This window comes from Camelus dromedarius, chromosome 14 (genome assembly GCF_036321535.1).
Source record: "Camelus dromedarius isolate mCamDro1 chromosome 14, mCamDro1.pat, whole genome shotgun sequence".
Classification (NCBI taxonomy): domain Eukaryota; kingdom Metazoa; phylum Chordata; class Mammalia; order Artiodactyla; family Camelidae; genus Camelus; species Camelus dromedarius.
The window spans coordinates 41,714,965-41,739,336 of record NC_087449.1 but is presented as its reverse complement, the minus strand read 5'-3'; the positions used below and the strand labels follow the sequence as shown (position 1 = coordinate 41,739,336).

Here is a 24,372-nt window from a genome sequence, read left to right as displayed (position 1 = left end):
TAAATATTTTTGTAAGTGTCTTTATACGTGCATAGGAGAGTTTCTAAAGGGTATTTACCTAGGAGTGGAACTGTTGGATTGTAGGTTATATGCATTTTAGTTTTAATAGATATTGCCAAATTGCTCTCACTATGGTTGTGCAATTTCTGTTCCCATCAACAGCATCTAATTCCCTTAACTCTACAGTCCTATCATTATTTGGTATTATCAGACTTCTTAATTTTTGCCAATCTAATAGGTATGAAATGACATCTCATTAAAGCTTTAATTTTCCTATAGGAATTAATTACCAGCAAATGGCTAATAAACATTTAGTCTGCCTCTTTTATACCTTGTTATTTTCCTTCTGATTTGTCTCTTTCTAACCTATTCGTAGGAAATTTTGTTATTACAGATAGTAATATTTAGCTATTATATGTACCATATACATATTCTTTAGCTCTGTGGCCTATCTTTACACTTTAAAAATTATGGCATTTCATCTTTGTCACTCACTATATATATCACAGTGTCTGGCAGCTAGTAACTAATAAATATTTGTTGAATGAATGAATAAAAAGCTGAAAAAACACACATAAAGACAGTTTTTAAGCTCTTATTTTGGAAGTGTGATCCTTTATGCCTATTAGGTTTTATAAAGTTTTATAATGAAAGAAATAATTTAATCTAGCTCGAAGACTTTCTGGCAGTCCCTTGAGATAACTGGAGACAAGACAGAACACCAAAAAATCAGGACTGGAAGTCCAAAATTTTAAATTACCTAAGACAAATAGTTCTCTGCTCTCTTTTTAGATTATCTCCAAGAACAAGTATGCTGGTGCTCATATTTTCTATCATACTTTATAGAACATAATGACTAAAATAGCCTCTATTCCCATCAGGTTTCAATGCCCTATAGGAAAGTCTACAAAAGCATGAGTGTAAAGCAGTTACAATAAATAAGAAAATACTTCGAAATGTGCCTGTAATACATCGATGAGCAATAGACATAGTGATTAAAATGAAATTACAGTATGTATATGCTTTAATTTTAAAAGCTAACAACATCTGTAATAAATACTGTAACATCTATAGTAAATACTGAGGGGAAAAATAATGCAGCAGCATTTATTTGCTTTGAAATTTAAGGAAATTTATATATGATGACTTGCAGCAGAACCAGCAAGAGGTTCGAAAAGCACAGTCTTAAAAAGGAGGTCATAGGAGACAATGAATCATTCTGGACAAAACCCAGACTCTGTAGCAAGAAGACCTGGTTTTCAGTTGTTCTGACATTTACTAACTATTTGACATTGGGCACATCATTTTTTTTTTAATTGAAGTACAGTCAGTTTACAATGTTGTGTCAATTTCTGGTGTACAGCACAAAGCTTCAGTCGTATAGGAATGTACATATATTCATTTTGATATTCTTTTCACCGTAAGTTACTACAAGACATTGAATATAGTTTCCTGTGCTATACAGTATAAACTTGTTGTTTATTTTATATATATTAGTTAGTATCTGCAAATCTCAAACTCCCAATTTAATCCCTTCCCAGCACCTTCCCCTCCAGGTAACCATAAGTTTGTTTCTATGTCTGTGAGTCTATTTCTATTTTGTAAATAAGTTTGTTTGTCTTTTTTTTGAGATTCCACATATAAGTGATATCATATGGTACTTTTCTTTCTCTTTCTGGCCTATTTCACTTAGCATGACATTCTCCAGGTCCATCCATGTTGCTGCAAATGGCATTATTTTATTATTTGTTATGGCTGAGTAGTATTCCATTGTATAAGTATACTACAACTTCTTTATCCAGTTGTCTGTCGATGGACATTTAGGTTGTTTCCATGTCTTGGCTATTGTAAATAGTGTTGCTAAATGAACACTGGGGTGCATGAATCTTTTTGAATTAAGGTTCCCTCTGGACATATGCCTAGGAGTGGGATTGCTGGATCATATAGTAAGTCTATTTTTAGTCTTTTGAGGAATCTCCATACTGTTTTCCATAATGGCTGCACCAAACTACATTCCCACTAACAGGGTAGGAGGGTTCTCTTTTCTCCACACCCTCTCCAGCATTTATCGTTTATGGGCACATCATTTAATCCATTTGCACCTCAGTTCCTTATCAGTAGTTAAAATGATGTGGCATTCTGCCTAACAGGGTTAGTATATGTTTCAAATTAAGTAGAACAATGTGTGACATCCTTCAATAATATGCAAATGTAATTATGTACCCTTCTTCACCTTCCCCTCTTCCCAACAACAGCAATCTGTATAACTGTGTGTGATTTTTGTTTTCCCCCAAGCAGGGCTCAGTAGAGCTAGTATAGGCAAGAGAGAGGTCAGTTTGGGATTTTGCCCAGACAAGGACAGACGGACAATAGAGCAAGGGAATAAAAGTTAACAGCAAGAAGGTGAATGAAATAAGTGAGAAACTAAGAAAATTAAACTGGATAGGGCAGGAAGTGAAGATAGGCCTTGGTGAGGTCAAAGAAAAGATCTAGTAGGGATAGTCAAAGGTCAGGTAGGAGGAAAATTTTTGAACAAAGCTACATGTCTTCATTTATAATTTCAAAGGTGGGCCATCTCTGGGTAAGAAGAAGGTCCATGGTGTGACTATTGGAGTTGATTAGCTAAACAGATGATCACTTCAGTTGAAGAGGCCAATATACTGAAAAAACAATCATCCATGTGAATACTGCAGTCACTCAAGATACAGCCAGAAAGAAGACTGTGTGCTAGGTCCTAAATGATAGAGAAGAGCTATATACAAGATGAGAGTGGTACAGCCCTTGTGCTTGAGTGCACAGAGATTTTAAGAAGGTGGAGAAGTAACGGTCTAGGAATGTGTGAAATAGTGGGACATAAAAAATTACAGTCATCCTTATCTCTCTCCTTTTGCAAGGAGTTGTCTGGGAGAATGAGCTGCACCCATTCAAAAGGGCTACAAAGCAAACAAGCAAGCAATCTTACTCTCTACCACTTGGGAGAGAGCCTGGCTTCCATTTAAGGTCAGAACACACATAAAACATCCAGTAAAATGGTTAATAAGGTAGGAAACAGGGGTTTCAGAGAACAAGTGGAAAGATTTGAGAGGAAGCAAACAAGCAGGACTCGGAGGGAGGAAGAGGAAGCCAAGTCAGCACAGAAACAACAGTCCAGAAGAAAGATAAATGATTGGAGGGGTTGGGACAAAGATAACAGATGATAAGACTTGCTGGGTTTATATGGCCAAAGGTTATCAAAATAATTAGTTCTAGCAGTTCCCTTGATGGCTAGGAGTTAGCACTAAGGTCTTGGTAATGGTTTGGTTAAACTTCTTCATTTACAGATGCGGGGGTAGGGGGAGCAACATTTGAGTACCTATGTAACCAACATTATGTAAATTGCCATACACATACTATCTTAGTTAAGCTGTACACCTATACCTTCCCTCATTTTATAAATGAGGGAACTGAGGATCACAGAAGCAAATACAGCCCTGGAGTGTATAACTAATATTTAGTGACACTGAGGCCCCAGGCTTCTTTTTCAAATCTAAATCAGTATGGCAGTATAAAAAAGACAATTTGAAGTTAGAGCATCTTTAGTCACTTTCTACCAGTATGTTTTTGAACTCCACTAAGCCTACCTACCAAAGATTAAGATTTGTATTATTAACTACAAAATAAATCCCAGTAGTTATTTTTTTAACTTAAACCTGGCCTACATATGAACTTATTTTCAAATGTGGAATTTCTTACTTGGTTTACTTCAAACACAAATCCAAAGTTTCCGAATTAATGCCTATAGATTTTACAGATAGGAAACTGAGGTAGAGGGAGAATGTACAATCTATAGCTCCCCAGTATACCTAGAATCAAATCCAAACCCCACAGTTTCAGGTCTCTAATACCACGGCCCCACCTCTCTAGCCACATCTCTCACTACTGACTTAACGCAAATACAATACTCAAACCCGTGGCAACTATCAATTTTTAACAAACATGTCCTATCTATAATTTCCCCATTTTGTATCTCCGCCTAAATTATTTAATCTACTTAAATTTGTTCTCCAAGGCCCAAATGAGATTCATCTTGAGTATAAAGCCTAACCTTGTTACAAATGTTGAGAAATGATGACTCCATTCTCTGAACTCTTTCATCACTTTGCTTTACCTCCTTCAGAGTACTTATTGCCTTATAATTTAGGTGAGCATGAAAAAAATTTCATTTCTGCCAGCAGAGCTTAAGTCCCTTAAAGGTAGGTGGAAGAGAATTAACATTTACTTTGCATTTTTGAAGTGCCAACTGTTTTTCTAGTGTGTGTGTGTGTGTGTGTGACACCCTGTGAAGTAGAAGTTTATTTTTTACACATAAGGACACCAAAAGTCACAGATGTTAAAGAATTTGCTTATAGTTCTAAGGCTGGTAAGTGACAGAGCCTAGATTTGAATCTTCATCCTTCTAACCCAAAGCCTAGACTCTCACGACTATATTCTTCCCAGAAACCACAGGTATATCCTTACTACTGATTGTTTCTTATCCATCCACTGACCATCAGGGCAGAAAACTCAACAGATTTGTCATTAAGTATTAGCAGAAAGTATTTGATAGAGGGTATTTGCCTTCCTACTAAGAACAGACTCTTCAGAGAAAACAGAATGATTAATTTAAGACCTGAATAAAGATGAAGAGATCAGAGCCCAGCTTCTAGGAAGGAAAAGTCAAAAACCATTACTTTTCCACTCTTGTGTTTAAAAACTCCTCCTCTGAGGTTTCTGCCATCTGGCTAAATCACTCCCTACCCCTCCTTCTCATCTGTCACCTTTCACCCTCACGATTAATCCCCTATATTCACTGCACCTGGGTCACGATCGCCCTCTCTTCCCCACATCCTAGCATCCTAAGCCACTTCACTATCCATGCAGAAGGCTTGTTCAATACAATAGCCTCCCAGTTCCTTGTCAAACTCAGCCACACTGACCTTCACCTCTGCTGTACCTCAGCAACTCACACACAGAGACCTAGCTGTCACTTAGGAGAGCTCCACATCAGACAATTTAACTCTAATAGTCCACTTTCTGAACACAATCTTTTCAAAAAAACATCTTACTTCCACCACATTTGCTCATTGATCTAACTCAAGAAATTACAAAATCTTTCAGTCCTAAACTGAAATCATTATCCAGTGTTTCCCATCTCAGTTAATGTTACCACCATCCTCCAGGTCACCCAAACCAAAAATCCGAGCAACACACTGGACTCCTCACCCTCTGATCTACACACCCAATCATAAAGCCTCACAGATTCTCTCAACTTCATCCCTCTCTCCTCATCCCCATAACCACATTTTAAAAAATATTATTCAAGTATGTCTATAAAAAAAAAAAACCTTTCAGTGATTAGAAAAAATCACCGATTAAATTCATTTCAAGATACTAATGCATACAAGGTTCATCATGATATGGCCTCTGACTATATCTCTGGCCTCACAACTTACCATTTACATCTTCTTGCTATGTTCTCGGCAGTCCCAAACTGCTCGCGGTTCTCTAGGCAAGCCATTCCTTTTCTCACACTGATGTCCTTCCTCAAGCTAGTCTCCTTGTCTGAAGTGCACTTTTTACTCTTCTTTGACTGACTTACTTCTACTTACCATTTAAGACTTGGGTCTTGGTGTTCCCTCAAGTCCTGGGCTAGTCTAAGTGCCCTCACCTTGGTGCTACCACAGCATCACAGGCATAGCTCTTGCCTTTTATTCTGAGATGACCTACTTTAGCAGTTAACTTACCAACTCCATAAGGATTAGAAATATATTTTATTCATCTCTGTCTACCCAACTATACACGTATGTAACATAGTACCTGATACACAGCAGATACATAAGTACAAAGGTTAGATGATGTTGAGTTTACATTTTCAGTGGGATATTCACACCAGTTCTTTCTCACAGGGTTTTTCAGTATTTCCTACCATTAACTCCAAGTCCTTTGAAGAGAAGGAACAGGAGCTCTTCCTGAGTCTGTACAGAATGATGCTATACAAAGTTGTACCCAACTTTCATAAAAAGGGAAACAGCATTTGCACAAACATACCAGAAATCAAAACTTGACATGTGTGCTGCAAACTTCAAAACCACTCACCAATTTATAAAATGAAGATATAAGAACAAAGATAAAGAAGCAATTCTGACTGCCAGTATGTGCTTGTCTATGTTATGAAAACAGTGAAACTTCACTTAGAATATAAACAGGGTCCCAGGTACAAGAGCTTGGCATTTTATCCAAAAGGCCACCACATCTCTGCTAAGCTTAAAAAATTACTAACCTGCAGGATTGCTTAGGCAGGGGTTTAGGATGTTGGTAAAGACCCTTTTAAAAAACTTAACCCCACCTACAAAGGCTAAGTAATGAAAAAGCAAGTAAAAAATGATGCTGGTAAGTGAGCAACAACAACAAAAAAAATGTTCTTTTTCAAAGTAATTTTGGGCCTTCTGTTGGCAGTTAGAAATGGAGCAAAAAGTTCAATGTAATAAAGCATTTTCCTCTCCAACTTAATATTAAAGTGCAGTCTGGCACCAAACTAGGTCTCAATTTTTTTCCAGTGTAAAAAATAATAAGCTTTTCTATTTGCATGGTGCAATGTAGCACTTTCGATATACATTAGCTCATTTGATAAAGTGTTTACAGACATCTAAAAAACTGAGGGGAAACCCAAACATTTCCACAAAATAGGAACGCTTTTACTTGGTTTAAACAAACAGTACTAGATGTCTTTTTTTTTTTTTTTTAAGTTCAAAATACAGCACAGATATGAGGAAAGGAATAGAGCACTTCTTATTTAAGCAGGTCAGTCCCTGGGGCCAACAGAGCTTCTTGGAGAAACTTAATAGATTTTGTCTTCTGGCTCATATTAAGAGGCTCTCCTTTAAAGGGGATACGGGCAAACTAGAGTTCATTCAGAGAAGGGATTGGATAACCCCAGCATATGAGAAACAACTGAAGGAAGTGGAATTAGTGAAGACAAGACTTCGGGGCCATGATTACTATCTTCAGAGATCTTAATGGCTATCCATAAGGGAAAAGACCTAGGAAGAATGGGAGGCAGCTGTTTCTTTCAACCAAAAAAAAATTTTTTTTTCCCTAAAAACCAAAGCTGTCCAGGAACAAATGGGTTTCCTTGGGAAGAAATTAGTTTTCCATCACTGGAGAGGGTGTTCAAACAGGCTGGTCAAATTACTAGAGTAAAATTTGGGATTTTTGAAGCTACTTTGGTATGGGATGGGAGAAAGGGACCTTGGATGACTTTTAAATTCCCTTCCAGTCTGGAGATGTTCTGGGTTCATCCATCTCCTGGAAACTCCTTTTCATTCCTCTTGGGCTGGCCCTCCTGGCTGCCGGTTCACCTCGGTGCCCAGCAGCTCCCGCCCCTCGTCTGAGGTTTGAAACCTGCTCTCCCCGCCCGTTTCCGGCGGCACACGTGAGTTGTCCCGGCGCAGATCCCGCCGCGCCTCTCGAGTCAGCGCCGAGGACCGCGGCTGACAGCTCCCCGCCTTTCGCACCCCAGACCACCGGTTGGGCCACGCCGCCCGCCGTCCTCGGTTCTCGCCGGCCCCGAACCCGATCTGGCCCGCGAGGACCCACAGGCATCTCTCAGTTCCCGCGTCCCAGCAGACTGACAGCTACGCCGACTCCCGGCCCTCGGCCCAAAGCCAACACTCTCCGGCCGACCTTGCCCCAACTGGCCTGGACACAGCGACCCCCGCTCGCACCGCCCATGATGCCGACCCTCCGGAGGTCCCCGTGTCTTTGGGTTTCCCTCACGCGGCTCCCAAGGCGCCCTTATTGAGTCAGGGCCGCGGGCCGGACACTGGGCCCCGCCGGCCCAGTCACGGATGCAGAACGCGCCGCCGGGGCTCGGGGCCCGCTGACACGGCGGGGGACGGCCGCGGCCGCACTCAGACCCTAGACAGACGAACAGCCGGGCCCGAGGGGCGGAGGCAGCGGCCGCGTGGGTCCCGGCGCCGCCTTCTCGCCCAGGCCCCTCAGGACGCGGGCTTTCCCGGACAGGGGAGGCGGCCGCGAAGGCGCTTACCTGCGAGTGCAACGGCGGCGCGGGGCGGCTCACTCCCTGCCCGCCGCCATGTTTCCGCTGCGCAGCCAGCGAGGGAGGACGCGCGAAGGGGGCGGGCGGGGGCGGCTCCGGAGAGCGGCGGCGGGCGGCGGGCGGACCGCTGGGGGCTCGACCTAGGCGGCGGCGGCGGCGGCGGCGGCTGAGGCGGAGGCGGGGCGGGGGCTCCACGGCCCCGCCCCCCGGGCCTCCCGCCGAGGGGGGGCGCGTCCCGGCCTTTGGGCCCGCGCAGGGGGGCGGGGCGGCACTGCGCTGGGAGGGCGCCGCCGAGCGGCCGGGCCGCGCCAGCCCGGGCGGTCTCCAGCCACCCGCCTGCCACCCTCGGCCGGGGAGCCCCCGCCCGTGCCTCCACCAGCCCTGCGCACTGGGTCTCACGGTTCGGTAAACTGAGGCCTGGAGAGGGCTCGAGGACTCGAGTTCGAACCCCGCCGCCGCCTTAGGTCACAGCTCCGAGGCACTTCGTGGGCCGATGGGGGAGACCGTGGACCCAAGGACGGTCAGGTCAGGTTGGCTGGCGCACGGCACCGCCTCGGGCGAAGAGCGGCCGCTCCGAGGCGCGAATCCCCGCCCTGCTCTGTGTGATGGATGACCTTGAGCGAGTTACCGCTCGTCTCTACCCTAGGGCCCTCATCTGTAACGGGATAGCATTTAATCCAGAGGGTTGGTGTGAGAGTAAAATAAGTCAATGCTTATGAAGCCCACGGAACAGTGCTGGGGACCTAATAAGTAAATGATCAATGATTAGAAGCTCCCACGGTCCCTTCATTGTTTCATCCATTCAACAAATACCCATTGAGCCCTTCCGTGTGCCTGCTCGCGGACTCATTCCTTCAGTGAGCACTCTTTGCTACACTTCTGTGGTTAAACGCCACGTTCACCTGGATCATCCCTATTTTAGCAGGACGGAAACAAGCTCAGGGAGGTGAAGCTACTTGTCCAAAGTCATCCAGCTAGTAAGTGACTGAGTGGAGATTCGTCTCCAACCTGACTTCAAAGCCTGTGCTCTGCTAGCAGGGAGTTATCGGCTGTTAGGATGGGTCAAAGGAGGCACTTTGAGAGTCAAACACTTTCAAGTTGGCTCTTGAAAGAGTCTGCAAGGGGGAGACTCATTTCAGATAGAGGGAAGGATGTATGTAAAGGCATAAAGGCATATGACAGCGTATGACTGGCTGGTGTGACTAGTGAGGTGGCAGTATGGGAGACTGTATATGGTGATGGCCGTGCTGAAGCTGAACAGGGAAAGGAAGCCACAACATGGAAGGAGGTCTTAGTGTGTCTAGAGTGACAGTTAATGTCCTTGTATCTCTACGTTAGAATAGAAACCATTTTTTGGCCATTAGTTTTCATAGTATAGTCCTGGGACTTCTGGCTGTCCCTGAGATCCTTTAAGGGGCCAGTGAGCTCAAAATTATTTTCATACTAATACCAAATGTGATTTGCTTTTCTTCACTCTGATTCTCTCACAAGTGTACAGTGAAGTTTTCCTAGACTAGGACAAATGATATTGCAACACATAAATGTGGAAACATTTGAGAACCCAACTGTGTTCCTTTAAGCCAGGTGTTAAAAAGATTTGTACAAGACACCACTTTTCTCATTAATATTTTGTTTTAGAAATTATAGATATTTTTCATTAAAAATGTGTTTCTGTTAACATGTAATTTTAAATGAATTAATAAAATTTTAGAAATTTCTCAGTTTTAATTTCTAACAGGGTATTGATAGAAGTAACAAACTGCAGATAAAAAAGCTCTTTGAGGTTCTCAATAATTTTTAAAAAGAGTGGAAAGGGGTCCTGAGCCCAAGGGTTTTTTTTTGTAATTTTTAATTTTTTAAATTGAAGTATACAGTTTACAATGTTGCATCAATTTCTAGTGTACAGCATAGTGTTTCAGTAGTACACATACATATATATTCCTTTTCATTTTCTTTTTCATTATAGGTTACTACAAGATATTAAATATAGTTGCCTGTGCTATACAGTGTAAACTTGTTGTTTATCTATTTTATATATTATAGTATCTGCAAATCTCAGACTCCCAAGGGGTATGTAAATAAATGCCTGCTGCAGGCAATAAGAAGCTATTGAAGTTTCAAGTAGGGGAGGGACTTGATCAGATTTACACTTCAGAAAGTGCTTTCAAGACCCAAGCCAAGCCTTGAGGGGTGAGTTCACAAGGCAGAGGCATTCCAGGCGGAAGGATAGAAACCGGAAAGTGCAGGGCTGGTAAGCAACAGAGCTGGGACCCAGATGACTCTGGTCTTTTTCTTCCTCATTTGGTATCGGTCTCACCACCTGACAAGTTAGTGCCAGAATGAGTGTTTTATTCCTTTATTAACACTGGGTGCTGCATAGTGAGGCTTTTGCTCACGTTTGCTGCAGATGCCACTGCCCTTTCTGACCCCAGCACACGGTTACCTTTCCTCGTTGCCCATTTTCTGAGAAGCAGTCAAGTCAGGGAGGCAGATGAGAGGAAAGGAGGAGGTTACCCCTGATAGTGTGAGTGGGCACAGGAATCCTGGCAGAGGGTCCTCCAGGGCTACACAGCCCGGGGTACCCTCCACATACTTCTAGGGCTCACATACCTCAGGCAAATGAGAGGGAAAACAATTGTATCAAAACCTCTGCTGTCTGGAAAACTGAAGAGAAGTTCCCCAGAATGCTGAGAGCCTGTTCCTTTAACATTAAAAAAACAAAAAACAAACAAACAAAAAAACCCGTATCAGATGAAAATCTTTTAAAGGTATATTATAAACTTCCTAGCCAACCTAACAGGAATCAAGTTAGTATTTTCTTGATTCCTTACAAACATGAATTGGTAGCAATACCAGGCTGTTTTCCTTAAGGAATCTTCTTGGGCTGTTGAGTTAAGGGCTCTATTCCACCTTAACAAATGGCCCCAGACTGCTATGCTTCCGGGGTTCTCATGACTGTTTCTTAAAGTTTCTGGCTATCAGCTGCCAATTCTCTTGCTGTCATGCCTCTCCCTTTTATACCTGCGTCTAATTTGCTAAAGCTGAGAAGGTAAGTAATGTAAGCTTACTGGAATTATATCAGTCAATCTCTAAGCAAGGGTCTGAGGGACTGTCCTGGGATGAAGCACTGGGAAGATCAGCTGTGATGGCAGGAGAGTGGGGTGGTTGATGACTAGATGTGGAGTTAGCCTTAGCTTCCCTGGTTTCACTTTCTTTCTCTACCAAGTGGAGATAATCACATACAGTACATATCATATTGAGTTGTTGAAAGGATTAACTCAAAGCATTTAGTCTATCTCATCAGATCTGTCCACAGATCTATTTATTCTTAGCTCCAGTTGCATCAGACAATTCCATATGGAGTCCTGAAACTGTGAGTTAAAGACCAAAATCACAACTCTCCATCCTAAACCTTCTCTTTCTGTCTGTGTTCCCCAGTTCAGACAATGGCACCACCATCCTCCCAGTCACCCAGTCTTAAAACCATCGTAGTGCTATTTAAAATGCCTCCCTGTCCTCCACATCCAGTCAGTTGCCAAAGCACTCTACCTTTCCCCTAGTCGAGGCCCTATTCCCTAGACTATTAGAAATGGAATCTAACTCTTGACTGTCTTCTCTTAACTTGCCTTCCACAGCTTCCAGACCCTGGAAGCATCATGTGAGTCCCCACTTTATAAAATTCACTAAGTCCTCAGTGCCTGTAGGGCAAAGTCCAAACTCCTTAGCCTTGCATTCAAAGTTCTTTAGGGTCACAACTTACCTTTCTAAATTTATTTCTCTCTCTTCTCCTTTACTTACCCTTTGATTCACATGTAGTTTTCTGCATTTGCCTTTTGCTGTCCATTTCTGCATGTGCCCTTTGCTACTCTGGGCTTTTCCATATACTGTTCTGTCTTCTAGAATGCCTTGCTCTCTGCTTCTGTATCCAAATCCTATCACTCTTTTAAAAATCTGGTTTAGTGCTGCCTTCACACAGCCTCACATGATCCTCTAGCTTGAGTAATGAAAATCAGCATTTATGTAATGCTAAGCATAAAGCAGGAACTCTTCTGGGTGCTTTAGGTACACTGTCTTACTTAATTTTTATGACAATTTAATTTCCACAACAAACCTATGCAGTAATTATTATTATGATCTGCATCTTATAGATGAGAACACTGAAGCACAGGGAGGTAAAGTAACTTGTCCAAGGTCACAGAGGGAGTCAGGGGATTCCAGGGAGACCTGGCTTGACAGCCCACTTTCTCAACACCGAGCCAATGTGAAGTGAACACTCTTGCCTTCACTTCTCTTAGCTCTCATGACAGGCCATGAAAACCACCTAAGCCAAGTTTTGGGGGAGGTCCCATCCCCACAAGGCTGGGGCTGTAGCTGGAGCAGCTAGGGCTGAGTGGCTTGCTTTATCTCTGGAACTGGCCTTAAAGCGCTGGTCTGAAGGAGAGCCTCCTCCTTTTGTCTGGGCATTGGTTTCAGTATCAGTCTCCCCATCTTTGGGAGGAGGGAATGGACAGAATGTATCCAGATCTTGATCTGCATCCAGGTTTTCATCTGCATCCCTGTGTCTCATTTAAACAGTCATCTGATGGAATTTTGGGAGTAACTGTTTTATGAATAGCCCTAAGGTTACAAGGATAACTAGATACAGCTCGGCTCCGAGGAGCCCACAGCTGGGGAAACAGTTTGCAAACAGTGAATGAGAGGATGATGCTGTAAGTGCTTATTGCTTTGTAACAAATCATCACAAATTTAGCAATTTAAAACAACACTTATTGAAGAGCTCACAGTTCTGTAGATCAGAAATCTGGCATGGTATGGCTGGGGTCACATGGCTGAAATCAAAATGTCAGTCAGTTTACCTTTTTCCAGAGGCTTGACTAGGGAAAGGTCCTCTCTAAGCTTCTTCAGCTTCTTGGCAGAATTCATTTCTCTGTGATTATAGGACTGAAATCCCCTATTGTCTTGCTAGCTGTCAATTGGGGACCATTCTCAGCTCCTTGCCATCTCATTGACAAAGAAACTCTTACATCAACTCCCACTCATTCTTTGAATCTCTCTGGTATCTCCTTTAACCAGACAAAACTCCCAGCCAGCTTTTAAAGACTTGTAACTAGGTCAAATCCCCCCAGAAAATCTCCTTACTTAAGGACAACTCTGACATATAACCTATCACCAGAGTAAAATTCATTATCTTCATTGTTCCAGGGATTAAGTGGGGTCCAGGAATCTTTGGGGACATCTTAAAATTCTATCTACTACACCCAATGAGAAATTTCTCTTAAACATTTCTCTATGAGCCACCCCCCTCCCTGGGCTATTTGTAACTCTTCCATAGCGTGATTTGTGTTGTATCACCATTAGTAGGGTACATTTAAAAATTCCTTTTCTAAGCTGAAAGTTTCTTGAGATCAGAAACCTTGTTCGCACCTATAGCTCTAATGCCCCAGACAAAGCTTCCCATGAAGGAGCTATTCCTACATGTTTGCTGAAAAAAAAAATGAAAAGTGTACGTATTGTCTTTTGGATCCCTGCTTCTTTATTAGATACAAATCAAAACTCCTTCTGACACTTCTCAGGAAGAAGCAATTGCTCCTTCCTCTGTGCTGTCACTTGTAAGTGTATCACATTGACGTATCTTAAGTTAGACTGTAGTTTCCTTGAGGGTAGTCCCTCACTTTTACAACACTTAGTATCCCAGGGCTCAGCATGTCATAGATTTCATTAATTGCTTGATATTTGAATTTTTTGAAAAAAGTAGATGTAATAGGTTTAAAAACCAAGAAGCAGTTGGAGAGTGGATTTGGACTATGACTAGACCCTTGGAAAGGGTCACAAATCGGGGGAAGCCAAGAGGTACGGAGGCGATGGAGAGGGAAGAAAGCAAGCAGATCAGTTAGGATGTAATTTTTTTTTTTAAAGAAGGGATGTGAGAAAACCCTAGGTCTGCTGTTTTATATTCTACAAGAAGGAATAAACCTGTAGAGCCCTCTGTAAGAAGGAGTGATTATTCTGGGAGAGAACAGTATTTTATTTTTACCATGTTGATGAGTGGACAGTGACCCCAAGGGAGAGTTGGTGAAGGAAAAGGAAAAATGGCTTCTGGTGCTTAAAGAAAGTGGCAGTGCCCATGAGTTGGGAAGGTGCTAAAAAACGTGTGCACTTTTAACCTCCTCCTTGACTCTGATGTTTTTTCCCTTTTACGCCTGGCTTTTTGTGACTCCTTTTCTGCTTTCAGGCTGCCTAAGATCATTAAATGGGCAGCTTGAACAGATTTAATCTGGATACTAAGTTTGGGATCAGATGTATGGTTAGACATTTCCTGACTGATTCACCAGGAGCCCTGAACCTTCTGGAAACAATGAGGAGGATGGGATAACAGAGTCCACTGCTGGAACTAGAGGTGGGCTCAATACTACGAAGCATAAGCCTGAGTTTAGGGGAATGATGCTGGACAACCAAAGGACGACAGAGGAACCCCAGTTCTCCTTAAATGATAGTCAAAGGACAGGTTCATTTAGACTCTCCCTCCAACCACTTTGCTCACAGCCCACATATTTACTGGCCATCTGGCCAGTTATTAGTGCTCCCTGTGCAAGACCCCAAAATGGCACAGCACTTCCCCTCAAGGAGCTTACAGTCTCGTGAGGAAAGGTATTATAATATGAGGTAGGAAGTTGTAAGTGCTGTGAGGGAGATGCAATCAAAATGATGCAGTGTTTGGAAGAAATTCAGTTTCATAGAGAAGGTGGACTTTGAACGATGAGCAGGGAAAGTTGGAGGCAGCGGAGGGAGTATTAGAGGAATGGGGCACTGTATGGAGAAGGAATAATGAGCTAGGGACAGAAAACTGAGGGGCACGTTTAAGAAATGGCAAGTGGTTGTGTGTGGCTGGAGCCAAGGGTCCATATAGGGAAGACATAGGCAATAAAGCTGGACAGAGAGAATGAAGCTTAGCTATGGGGAATCTCAGCTGTCAGTGAAGAATCCTGAGAGTTGGGAGGGCAGGGTGAGCAGAGGATGTTCAGGGATGGAGCGGCGGAGGGGGCAAGTAGGGGAGCAGGAGTGCAGTTTTTGTCAGTCTCTTGCTGCTCCCTTTGCCTGGAATGCCTCTGTTCAGTCTTCTCTTCGACATTCTCTGCTTCCTGTGGTCCATCACAAAATCGGCTCTTCCAAGAAGCCTTGCTTCAACCCTCCAAGCCGACTCTGATCTCTCCCAGTTCTGAGATCCCCACAGCACACCATCTGACCCTTTCCACTGCCGTTTGTCACAGCCTACCCTGCTGGATAGCTATTTTAATCTGCATCTTCTCTGTATGCTACACACATTATGTGCTTGGTAAATGTTTTTAAGTCTCATAGAATTCACTTCCTCTTGAGTATTTGGCCTGTAACTTGGGGAAGCAGCAGCATGAAGGTCGATCAACCAAGTATTTCTGTAAACATGGTGGACAGATCACAGATTAGAATGTCTTTCGAGGGGAGGGTATAGCTCAAGTGGTAAAGCACATGCTTAGCATACATGAGGTCCTAGGTTCAATCCCCAGTACCTCCTCTAAAAATAAATAAGTAAGTAATTACCTAATTAATGCCCCTCCCCCCAAAAAAGAAAGCCTTTCCACTCAGTTAGGTCCACAGCTGAGATTAGACAGGATCCTGGCATTCATGTCATCCCAATTTTCCTAGTGAGGCCCAGAAAGTTACAGTAACTTGTTCAAGGTTGCACAGTGAATTCATGATCTGAAACAATGTATGTGAAGCTTTTATCACAGTGCCTGACACACAGCAAGCACTTAGTCTTTTTGTTCACCTCTCCAGCCTCTTGAATTTCAATCAAACACCAAACTGTTTGTCATTCTTCCTATCCTTTATGGGAACTTTACACTGTTTCTTGCATTCAAGGCTCTGTTTATAACTGCAACTTTTTCTTCTTCCTTTGTGTCTTCCTCCCACCTTCCCCAGGTTAACTTCTACTCATCAGTTAAGATTATCCTGCCCAGGAAGCTTCCTTTGATCTCTTCTCTTCCATCCTCACCCCAGGACAGTCTAAATGCCCCACGTCTTGCTCCCCTAGTAGCCTGTTCACATTCTTTTATCATCATCATCGTCATCCCCTCACACCACACCTGGATCACAGTGGTACTCAGCAGACCTTCAGGGAATGAATGTGCACAGTGAGGCCCTGCCAGGCCTAGGCCACGGACCTGTGAGGCAGACTCTTCATGGTCACCTCTTTAACTCATGGGGCCCTCACCAGACTGGCTGCCCAGCTCTGATGGTGTGAAGGCTTTGCAGAGGACTACTGGGCCTCCAACCTCACTGTTTATCTAAGACACTTCTGCTCTTGTTCCTCTTGTAAAATACCAAAGGAAAATAGTTTCAGGAAGCGATGTGGCTGAGAAATTCCAGGCTCTGTCGGAGCTCCTAGATAAAGGCTGTTATTGTTAGGAAGTTGGTCATTAATCCAACCTGCCTTTTCCCTGTGCTTTGGTTCCACACCCTTCTTAAGGCACTGATTCTTTTTGTCCTCAGTTGCCCTTAAGCCTGGTAACTGGAAAAAAAAATTAACTTGACAGCAGTTGATGTAAAAATGATCTAAAGGTATCAGCTGTCCACAAGCTCACTTTGTGCTCTGGGCTTGTGACTTTAACGTACTCTCAAAGTGCCTTACCAGCTGGCTAGGGTCTCATCTATAAGATGAGAGAAATAACACCTTTCCAGATTATTGTGAGCGTGAAAGAAAATAAGATAGGCAGAGGTTCCTGGCAAGTAGCAATGGTTAAAGAAATGTTACATCTAAATCAGAGGTTATAATCCTCTTACTGTGTTCTGCTGTGGCCAGGCTTCATTTGAACTATTAAGTTTTGTCCTAGGGCTCATATTTTAAAAGAGTGATGTTGGCAAATTAGCACCCAGGAGCAAATGACCAAGACGATAAGAATCTGGAAATCAGACTTTACAAGAAATAACTGAAGGGGTTGGGTCTATTTAACCTAGAAAAGAAATAACTCAGACTAGAATGGTGTAGGGCAAGGCTGTAGATGTGTCTTCAAATAACAGAGGGATTAACATCTGGAAAAGGATTATGCCTCTGTTCCATTTCATAAATATTTATAGAACACCTATTATGCGCCAGGAACCGGAAATGCAAAGAAATGAAAAGAAATACCATCCCTGTCCTTGAGGATCTTAGGCTACAGGGGACCATGACAATACAAAAGAGGCTGTTCAGAGCTGTACAATGTCCTGGGAGAAAGCAGAGAAGAATTAATTCTGCAGAGAGACTAGGGAAGGATTTGCCAAGGAGGTGACGTTTGAATGGACCTTACAAGGAAACTAGGCGGAGAAAGAGGGGACAGGCATGCAGGCAGCAAGTACAGCATGTGCAGAGACCAAAAGGCATCTGCGTGGAAAAGCTGGGGTGTGCAGGAAGAGCAGAGGGAAGTGAGCCTCCACTTGGAGCCAGATTGTCAAGGGCCTTGGATATTAATCTAAAGAGTCTGGGCTATTTACCTCAAGTGGGTATTGGAGAGCCATCAAAGGCATTTAAGTAGGGTTGTTTTTTTTTGTTTTTTTTGTTTTTTTTTTTAATTTTAAAAGGAAAGCTCTGACATAGCATAGTGAAAGGGTTTGCTGAAGAGAGGCAGAAGGCAGGGAGACGGGGCCTCTCTGCATTCTGGAGAGTCACAGGCTGGCTTAACTCTTCCACTTACTGTGGGTGAACTTAGGTGTGTTGTTTAAACTCTCTGAACATTTTTTCCCCCAATCTTATGTTGGTATAATTGCATCAATAAGTGAGCACCATTTCCTTCCTTCCCTTTCTCTTAATGAACAGACTAGGCAGAGAAACAAGAGTTCTGTTCAGTGAACCTTGGAGTCATGGCCAACCAATGGAATAAATTCCCTTGGGAGAAATGAATACATTCACTGGAGATGTTCAAGAGGCTGTTTTTTTTGGTGGAAAGGGAGTTGAACCAGATACACCTCTAAAATCCCTTTCCTCTCTAAGATTCTGTGATTCTGTCACCTTCAGGACCTATGTACTAAGGAGATAGTCAAGATCTTGAGGTTTGACCTAACCTTTTAGTATTGACTTTTTTGAAAACAGCCCATTGGACCCAAAGGAAATAAGTCTTCAAAATGAATGTCTATTAACTAAAGTGTACAATTTGAAAAGACCCACCCTCAGCTTAGAGCAATCGCCCAGGAGTAGGTAACCATAGTGCAGGAGAAAGAGGTCTGGATTTGAAACTTAGAGTCTACATTCCAGGGTCAGAAATGAAGGATTTTACTGTATGGACTTGGGCAGCTCATTCCCTATGTCTTAGCCTCAGTTTCTTCATCAGTAAGATATGGCAGTTGAACCTCGGAGGGGTCTTCTATTACTAACATTCTAGAACATTTTAGGATTTTTGGAGTCAAAGTTATTAAGACCACAAAATTATGGATATAAAAATATTAGTCGATTCCAAAGATTCCCACAGCAGCTGTATCAATCACAGGTTATACATATGTCTCAATTTAACAGCATCAAACTCCATAAAATCTATTCAAACAATGTGTCATATGCACTGGGAGTGAGACTCACTTAACATTCTTCTTAGAATCAGAACTTTGGAATTCAGTGCATTTCAATGCTCAGCATGGACTTAGCTGCAAATTGGATTATTTCATATTTCTGGTTGAGAGAGAAGGCACTTTCTCCAGTGCGGCACAGAAATAAAAACGTCAGTCATCTGTCACAGAAAGAAGAGATGGTTTTATCTCTGTGTTAACTTCAGGGACTAGATGCCACCTCCTCGGGGAGCAGACAGAAATGAAGGCCAGGTGCTAGGATGGTCCTGCTTTTGTCCATGCTGTTCCCTCTGACCAGTATATCTTTCCGGGAAACTCCTGTGCATCCTGTTTGAAGCCTCCCTTTCCTCCTTTTCTGTTCAATAGAACAGGTCCCTCCACTCCATGCTCCCCCAGCGCTTTGTGTCTGTCACCGACAGCATTTACCTTAGTGTTTGGTGAGCATTGCCTGCGTCACGGAGGGTTTTCTAAGAATGGGGACGGGGCACATGCCAGACATATGGATCCTCTCTCATAATCCACACAGCAGCACTTACGGAGTCGGCACAGCTATCCCCACTTTGGCTGAGAAATGGAGGTCAGAGAAGTTAAATAAGTTTCTCAAGATCATACAACTTGTAAGTAACCGAGTATGGCTTTGAATGACACCTTTCTGACTCCAAAGCCCAGATACTTTAGATTTGTCATGCCCTTTTTTTGTCTTTTTCATCCCTGTAATCTGAACTCTGAGTATAGACTCAGCCTTTGGGATATACATCAATGGTGATTGTTGAATGACTCTCCAATTCTGATCCGTCAATCAGTAACTATTTACTGAATGGAACAAAGTGCCGGGGGAGCTACGGAGGAGAATGTAACTGGGCGGGGATCGAGCTAGCCTTTCCTTGGATTGGGAAGAGCTTCTGGAGACATCTGCTTTGAAATAAATACTCTCATTAGCCTTGGTGGTGTCTCAGTTCAGCAGGAGAGACTGTGGTAGTCTTCTGACAAGGCCAGCTGGCAGGATAGGATTGGTTGAAACCAAATTAGTTTCACATCTTCCCAACAATCCTGCTCTAAGGTCCTAGTGTCCTAGAAGAAACAGAACTCAAAAATGACTATAAGGCATATGAAGAGGACTTCACGAGAGGCTGCTCAAGATTCTGAGAGAGCAGAATGGAGGGGTGATTAATTCTGCCTACAAGAATTAAGGAGGGTTTCACAGAGAAGGTGGCATTGGAACCAGACTCAAAGGATAAGTAGCTGTATTTAGTTGTTGATTTGTTTTGTTTATTTATTTTCTAGGCATAGAAAGAGAAAGGCATTCCTGATGGAGAATATGTAAAGAGGGGCTCCCAGGAAGCTACAAATGGTTCTCTCTTGAGAAGAGGTGGGGCGGGGAGGGAGCAAAAGATAAGCAAAAAGCTGGGTTGGGCTAGGTAGTCAAAGGGCCTTGATTGCCATGCTAAGGACTTGGATTGATTCTGGAAGTACTCTAAGACATTCCAGTGTCTGCTGAGCTACATCTTCCAAGAGTCACCTTAATTTTTGTCTTTTGGCCCAAAGTTCTGACAATAAGCAGGAGAGAAGCAGTAGATATGGTGAAATTAGAAGTCAGAGGGTCTGGAGTCTAGTCTGATTCTGCTGTATTCTTACTGGTGACTCAGTCTCTCTGGGCTTCTGTTTTCTCCTATGTTAAGTGAAATGGCTAGAATTTTCAGAGCTCTGCTATCCCACACGTCTTCACCAGGAAAATACTTCACCAGGTTCATCACAGCTCCTGTGGCAAGCAGACCCTTGATAGGTGGCCCATCCTCCTGCTGGGATGCATGGCTTCATGTAACTCCCTCCACCTAAGTGTGGGCAGGGCCTGTGACTTTCTAACCAATAGAATATAGCAAAGGTGATGGATGGATGGGATGCACCATATTACATAAGTGATTACATAGTACATGATTACATAAAATTATAGCCCCATCTTGCTGGAGTCTCTTTCTTACTCCCTGGTTGGCTTTGAAGAAGCAAGCTGCCATGCTGGGGGATGCCTATCTTGGGGGGTTCACACGACAAAGAATTGCAGGCACCTTTAGGAGCTGAGAGGGCAGCCTCCAACTGACAGCCAGCAAGAAAGTAAAGCTCTTGGTTCTACAGCTATAAGGAACTGAATTCTGCCAGCAACCCAAGTGAGTATGGAAGCAGACCCTTCCCCAGTTGAGCCTCAGATGACACTGCAGCCCTGGCCAACACCTTGACTGCAGTTTTGTGGAACTCTAGGCAGAGAGCTCAGCTAAGCTGGGCTTGGATTCCTGACCCGTAGAAGCTGTGAGGTAATAAAAGTGTTGTTTTAACCCTCTAAGTTTATGGTAATTTACTGTGTAGCAGCCGATACAGTCCCCCATCCTAACACTTAAAACTCCTGACCCCAAGCCCTGTGCTCTATTGACAACTCCATGCCACTTGTGTGTGAATAATCCCATACCAGTATCTACATGTGTCTATATCTACATGTAGATCATACATTCATCTTCAATCCCAGACCTTTAGGAAATACTTATTGTGTATGAAGTACACACACAGATGGGTAAGCCCACAGCCCTCTCTGAGGTGCCCACCGCCTGGTAAGGGAGATAGTCCATGGTTCTAGAGCTGAGGGAGGGCCCACCTGCAAGGGTGAGAGAACTAAGGAAATAAATGTGCACCTAGCACTGTATAAATGAGTTTGTTTTCCCAGCATTATCTCATTTGAGTCTTATAAACCTCTAAGGTAAGTGCTAGTTTTATGGAAGAGGCAGCCAAACTCCAGAGAAGTTAAGGACTTGCCTTAGGTCACACCTAGTGTGGATCAGATCCAGGACTCTAACCCAGTTCTTCTGATTTCAAATAGTGTGGGTAACTAAGCATTTGCTATACATTTCCTACATATTAATACATTCTACTGAAACATCTAGCGGGCATTCTTACCTAGAACTAACTCTCTGGGAGGTGACATGATGGAATTCTGTCTGATTCCAATCTCCATATACCAGTGAGGGCTCTACCATCCCTGAGAAATGGGAAAGAGGATGGAAGCACACCTGGGCCAGTCTTCACCCACCCTCAGAGAGCACACAGCAGGCACTGAGGAAACAGAGGCTGGAGTGCATTTTCTATGATGGACCAAAATTTGCCCTCTGTGTCCAAGGAGTCACTTTACAGTGATGGGGAGGTGGAGCAGTGATACTCAAACTCAGGGACCCGAAGAGTCATCTGAAAAGACCTGTTCAAATGCAGATTCTGTGGTTCCACCTCTAGGGATTATGATTCAGTGGGGCCAGGAAATATTTCCAACAAGACCCTCAATGATTCTGACACACACACATCACAGAGCACGTGGATGTTCATAATAAAGTCACAGCCAAGCCAGGGTGAGGGTCTGTTGCCTGTACTTTGATGGGAGCTGTTCCTGGTGGTATCCCCGCTAATGTTTATAGTTCCTTTTCCCTACAGGAGAGAGGAAGTCAATGGTGTGCTGGTAAATGTTTTAACAACTGGCTCTCTGGAGAAGAAAATAAAAACAAAGAAATAAAAATGCCTGATTTATAGCGTTTGCCAATATCTATGGTGTAAATACTCGCACTGTGGCTGAGATCAAGCTACCAGAGGGACGTGACTGAACACTGAATTGGCAAGAGATACATGCATTGCCCCTTTGCAAGCTGGTAGGAGCCAGTCCCAGCAACCACTGGAGGAGGCCCAGATAGGCACGGGGTGGGGGCTTACATTCCGTGGGTCTCACTTTCCCCACTTATAAAGTGATAACTCGTGAAGGGCTTCTGATCTCTGATGGGTTTTGCTTTACTCATGACCAATTATTAGACCTTACTGGGCTATTGGGGCTACAGAGACTGAATTCAGGCAGCCAGTTTGCCAAGGCACTCAGGGACAGGGGGCCGACGAGGCCCAGATCAGCTCACCCCTTCTCTCCCAGGATGGTAGAGGATTTCATGGGCTGGCTATAAGGAGCACAGGCTAAGAAGTCAGTCCTCCTTTGAATAATGGCCCCCAAATTTAACAAACTTCTGTGACCCTCAGTTTCCCTGTCTGGAAACTGGGGGAAATAATGCTGTACTTACTGCACAGAATGGTTGTGAGGCTTAAATGAGATGAAGTTTGGCCTGTGGTTAGATTTCTTTCATATTAATCTCTCTCCTTGTCTCCATTTCTTCCTTTGCCCATGACGGTTATTTCCCAAATTTTACCAGAGCCCAGTTAGACCAGAGAGCCATTGTCATTCAAAAGCAGAGTCATAAGTCACCCATACAGTGTAACTGAGGGAAAGATACTTCAGACAAAAACTTCTGTATATAATATACATGCATATACATCTACATATGTGTGTGTGTGTTCACTATCCATTCCATCACGGGGGCTGAATTTCCACCATTTGAATCTTGGTCAGTGCCCCACAGCAAAAGACCACCCGGAATACACCTGCAGTCAGACTGGGTTGGGTTTGTTACTGGCTGCAGGAAGGCCGTGGCAGTGCTTGTGGAAGATTGTGGCATCTCAGAGAGAGGATGTCGGGGAGGGGTGCTTGTTAGAAACAGGAGTTTGCTCTATCTAGGTTAGGTGCTGTTGGAAGGCGGAGGCAACTGGGTGTTTAGGTATCTTGATTTTTATCTAAGAGAGGGAACGGAGGAGGGCTAAGGCTGTGGTTCATGAGGGGACCACCGTCACTCATGTTGCCCAGGAGAGGGGGATGTTGGTCATTTCTGAGGTTTTGTTTGCATCTGGATTCAGATGTGGTTATGAAGTGGTATCTTTTTTGTCTCCCTGCATCACCCTCACAGTGAACTTGTCTGTGTCTGTGAGTGTTCTGTGGACGCGTTTACTTTTGCAAAAGAATACATGGCCTAGCTCACAGGCTGCTGTCTTCTTTTTCATCTTACTTAGTCACAAAACATTTACTGACATTTTTTGGGCACAGTTACATGTATTATCTCATTTAAACCTTACAGCATAATCCTGTAAGGGATGGTTATCTCCTTTTACAGTTGAGGAAACTGAAGATGAGTGACTTTCCAAATTCATCCATTAAAACACACACATACACTTACACACAGTTTCTGGGGACTTGAGCTCAGAACTGACCAGCTCCCAGTCCAGGGCTAATCTGTTAAACTGCTCTACCAGGAGTGAGGCCCTGAGGAGGCCGAGGATCACCCTAAAGCCTCTTTTGCTGTTTGGAAGAGGTTGCTAGTCCTGGCAGGACTGGCCTGCCCTGCGCAAGGCCCTGACAACTCAAGGTGAGAGCTGGGCACATCAATGACGTGCTTGACTGGTGCTCAGCTGGCACAGCAATTTGGGAAAGTTGGGAAGGTGGGCACCTGGGTTCTTCCCCGTGTGATCTGAGATAAGCAATTTCCCTACTTGTGTCCTCACTTTCTTTGTCCAATGATCTAAGAGCCCTTGAGCTCAGGAAATCTATGGATTAATGTTTTTGAGTGAATATGTGGAATGAATGAATGAATGAATGGGAGTCTAGCCAGATATGGATTTTCTACGGTCAGTATTTTGTCATGTTTTTCCATCTTTCTCCTTTGTCTGGTTTGGTTGGTTCTGTCCTTTTCCTGTGCTCCCTGCCACCCCCAAACTTGCTTCCTACCTCTGGTGCTCTCCCGGCCCCATCCCTCCACTACGTCTAGGGCTCCCTGGTACGCTCCTGGCCCGGTGGCCCTGCAGCCCGTCAACCTCAGTGATTTCAGACC

At 43.7% G+C, this 24,372-nt stretch overlaps 1 protein-coding gene across 4 annotated transcripts in view; it reads right to left on the bottom strand.

The window, feature by feature from the left end:
- Positions 1 to 8,128, bottom strand: part of SCMH1 (Scm polycomb group protein homolog 1) — a 149,025-nt gene extending 140,897 nt beyond the window's left edge. For 2 of the 4 annotated variants that reach the window (XM_064493691.1, XM_064493686.1), the window contains exon 1: positions 8,066 to 8,128. The gene's annotated coding sequence lies outside the window, so the exon portion shown is untranslated. The remainder of the gene's footprint in view (positions 1 to 8,065) is intronic. The other 2 variants (XM_064493689.1, XM_064493687.1) reach the window with 2 other exon arrangements.
- Between the last annotated feature and the right edge of the window lie 16,244 nt (positions 8,129 to 24,372).